The sequence below is a fragment of the Galeopterus variegatus genome, unplaced genomic scaffold (assembly GCF_000696425.1).
Source record: "Galeopterus variegatus unplaced genomic scaffold, G_variegatus-3.0.2 Scaffold8876, whole genome shotgun sequence".
Classification (NCBI taxonomy): Eukaryota; Metazoa; Chordata; class Mammalia; order Dermoptera; family Cynocephalidae; genus Galeopterus; species Galeopterus variegatus.
In genome coordinates this window covers 33178-37461 of record NW_007734987.1, presented here as the reverse complement: position 1 = coordinate 37461, position 4284 = coordinate 33178, and the positions used below count along the sequence as shown (strand labels likewise).

The 4284-nt window shown below is 36.4% G+C and overlaps 1 protein-coding gene across 1 annotated transcript in view; it reads right to left on the bottom strand.

Annotated features, from left to right (window-relative positions):
- LOC103608809 (keratin-associated protein 4-3-like) overlaps positions 1–4284 on the bottom strand; it is a 43842-nt gene that overhangs the window by 38393 nt on the left and 1165 nt on the right. The window lies entirely within an intron of this gene.

The following is a 4284-nucleotide window of genomic DNA, read 5'->3' as shown; positions in this document are numbered from 1 at the left end:
CCTTGTATATTCTGGATATTACTCCTTTGTCAGATGTATATTTTGCAAATATTTTCTCCCATTCTGTTGGTTGTTTTTTCACTCTGTTAATTGCTTCTTATACCGTGCAGAAGCTTTTTAGTTTCATATAATCCCATTTGTTTATTTTGCCTTTAGTTGCCTGTGCTTTTTGGGTCCTATTCATGAATTCTGTACCCACTCTTATTTCCCGGATTGTTTCCCCAGGAAGTAGGAGTGTTTCCCCTATATTTTCTTTAAGGAGTTTTATTGTTTCAGGATGTATATTTAATTCTTTAATCCATTTTGAGTTGACTTTGTATATGGTGAAAGATACGGGTCTAGTTTCATTCTCCTGCATATGATTATCCAGTTTTCCCAGCACCATTTGTTGAAGAGGCAGTCTCTTCCCCTGTATGTAAATTTGCTGCCTTTGTGAAAGATCTGTTGGCTGCAGGCATATGGGTTAATTTCTGGGTCCTCTATTATGTTCCATTGATCCGTGTGTCTGTTTTTATGCCAGTATCATGCTGTTTTGCTTATTATACATTTGTAATATAGTTTAAAGTCAGGTAGTGTTATACCACCAGCTTTATTATTTTTTTTTTGCTCAGGGTTGCTTTGGTTATGTGTGGTCTTTTTTTAGTTCCATATAAATGTCTGGATAGCTTTTTCCATCTCAGAGAAAAATGTCATTGGAATTTTGATGGGGATCGTATTGAATTTGTAGATCACTTTGGGAATATGGACATTTTCACAATGTTAATTCTTCCAATCCAAGAGCATGGGATATCTTTCCATCTTCTTGTGTCCTCTTTAATTTCTCTCAACAGTGGTTTGTAGTTCTCTTTGTAGAGATTTTTCACATCTTTGGACAGCTTTATTCCTAAGTATTTTATTTTTTTGGTGGCTATTGTAAATGGGCCAGCTTTCTTGATTTCTTTTTCTGCATGTTCACTGTTGGAGTATAGAAATGCTACTGATTTTTGTGTGTTGATTTTGTACCCTGCAACTTGGCTGAAATTGTTTATCAACTCTAGGAGCTTTTTATAGAAGCTTTAGGCTGTTCAATGTATAGGATCATGTCATCTGTAAACAGGGACAGTTTGACTTCATCCTTTCCAGTCTGGATGCCCTTTATTCCCTTCTCTTCTCTCATTGCTCTGGCTAGTACTTCCAACACGATGTTGAATAGGAGTGGTGAGAGTGGTCATCCTTGTCTAGTTCCTTCAGGAATGTCTAGTTCGTTTAGGATGATACTGGCAGTGGGCTTATCATATATGGCTTTAATTATGTTGAGATACTCTCCATCTATGCCCAACTTGTAGAGAGTCTTTATTATGAAAGGTTGTTGAATTTTGTCAAATGCTTTTTCAGCATCAATGGAGATGATCATGTGGTTTTTGTGTTTGCTTTTATTGATTTGTGTATGTTGAACCAACCTTGCATCCCCAGGATAAATCCCACTTTATCATCGTGTATAATTTTGTGTATGTGTTGCTGTATTCTGTTAGCTAATATTTTATTGAGGATTTTTGCATCTATATTCATCAAGGATATTGGCCTGTAGTTTTCTATTTTTGATGCATCCTTGTCTGGTTTTGGAGTCAGGGTGATATTTGCCTCATAGGATGAGTTTGGGAGAATGGCCTCTGTTTCAATCTTTTAGAACAATTTGTAGAGAATTTGTATCAGTTCCTTTTTGAAGACTTGGTAGAACTCTGCAGTGAGCCTGTCTGGTCCTGGGCTTTTCCTTGTTGGGAGCCTTCTGATAACAGCTTCAATCTCTTTTTTTGTTATTGGTCTGTTCAGATTCTCTCTATCTTCTTGGCTCAGTTTTGGTAATTTGTATGCATCCAGAAATTTATCCACTTCATCCAGACTTTCAAATTTGTTGGCATATAGATGTTTATAGTTGTCTCTAATGATTCCTTTTATTTCTGAGGTGTTAGTTATATCACCTTTTTTGTTTCTAATTTTTTTTTGTCATTTAGTTCTTCTCTCTTCTTTTTTTTTGTCTTTTTTCATGTCCGGCAACGGATCGCAACCCTCAGTGTCGCGCCCGTACCGGACCGGGACCGGCAACGGGATCGCAACCCTCCGTGTTGCCCCCGCCCCTCGCTCAGCCAGTGAGCAGGAACCGGTCTGTATGTGGGATCCGAACCCTCGGCGGGAGCGCCACCACGCTCCCAAGTGGCGCACTGTAGCAGTGCGCCACAGGGCCGGCCCAGTTCTTCTCTCTTCTTTTCTTAGTCTTGCTAAAGGTTTGTTGGTTTTATCAATCTTTTCAAGGAACCAACTTTTTGTTTGTTTTTTCTGTTTCTATTTCTTTTAGTTCTGCTCTGATCTTGATTATTTCTTTCCATCTACTAAGTTTAGGTTTGGATTGTTCTTGTTTTTCTAGATCTTTAAGGTGAAGTGTTGGGTTATTTATTTGCCATCTTTCCATTTTTCTGAAGTAAGCATTTAATGAAATAAATTTCCCCCTTAAAACTGCTTTTGCAGTATCCCACAGGTTTTGGTATGATGTGTCATTATTTTCATTTTTTGGTTTCCTGTTTAATTTCTTCTTGGACCCACATGTCATTAAATAAAATGTTGTTTAACTACCATGAGTTTGTATAGTTTTCAGAGTTTCATTTATTATTGACTTCTAATTTTAATCCATTGTGATCAGAAAAAATACATGGAATAATTCCATTTTTTTTGAATTTGTTAAGACTTGCTTTGTGACTTAACATGTGGTCTATCCTGGAGAATGTTCTAGGTGCTGATGAGAAGAATGAATATTCTGAGGTTGCTGGGTGGGATGTTCTGTAGATATCTGCCAAATCCAATTGCTTTAAAGTATTTAGATCTTGTACTTTTCTGTTGATTTGTTGCCTAGATGATCTGTCCAATGATGAGAGTGGGGTGTTCAGGTCCACCACTATTATGGTGTTGGTGTCTATTTCTTTTTTTAGATCTAATAGTGTTTGCTTTGTGAAACAAAGCTGTTATGACATTAGGTGTGTATATATTTATGATTATTATGTCTTCTTGATGGATAGATCCTTTTATCATTACATATTGGCCATCTTTATCTCTTTTAATGGTTTTTGCTCTAAAGTCTATTTTATCTGATATACGAATAGCTACTCCAGTTCATTTTTCATTTCTACTTGCATGATATATCTTTTTCTATCCTTTCACTCTTAGTCTATGTGTGTCTTTACAGGTCAAGTGAGTCTCTTGGAGGCAGCATATTGTTGGGTCCATGTTTTTAATACAGTCAGTCAGTCTGTGTTTTTTGAATGGGGAATTTAGTCCCTTTATGTTTAGACTTATTATTGAAAGCTGTTGATTTATTCCTAGCATCATACTGATTTGTTTTTAGATGTCTTAAGTATTTTTGTTCCTTTCTTTCAAATTTTCTGCTTGTCTTCTGTATTTGTTTGTTTCTTGGGGTGATAATCTATTTTTTCTCTCTTTTGTTAGCATTTTTGTTTTGCTGGTAGGTATTGTTCTTTCTTGTGTATTCATGGTAGTGATGGTTGTTTTTGTGGTAGTGATGGTTGTTTTGTGTATTGTGAAATTCTCAATACTTCCTTGAGAATTTCTTGTAGGGCTGGTCATGTGGTAGTGAACTCCAGCAGTTTTTGTTTGTCTGAGAACTATACTATTTGTCCTTCACTTTGGAAGGATGGCCTTGCTGGGTAAAGTATTTTTGGCTGGCAATTTTTGTCCTTTTGTGTTTTGAATATATCATCCCATTCTTCTCTGGCTTTTAGAGTTTCTGATGAAAAGTCTGATGTTATTCTGATTGGGTCTCCCTTATAAGTGACTTGCCACTTCTCTCTTGCAGCTTTTAAAATTCTCTCTTTGTCTTTGATTTTTGTCAGTTTGATTATCACATGTATTGGAGAGGACATATTGGGCTGAATGTGTTTGGTGATCTTTGGCTTTCTGAATCCTGGGATTTCTGACTTTCCCTATACCTGGGAAATTTTCTGCTATTATCTCATTGAGTATGTTTTCAATGCCATTTCCTTTTTCCTCCCCTTCTGGAATACCCATCATTCAGATATTTGAGTGCTTAAGGTTGTCAGTTGTCTCTCTTAAATTTTCTTCAATTTTTTTGATTCTCTTTTCTTTTTTCTGGTCTGCCTGTGGTAATTCAAACAGCCTGTCTTCATGGTCAGAAATTCTCTATTCTTCTTGTTCAAGTCTGCTGGTTAAACTCTCCATTGTATTTTTTATTTCATTGAATGAATCCTTCAGCTCCACAAGCTTAGCTACATTCTTTTT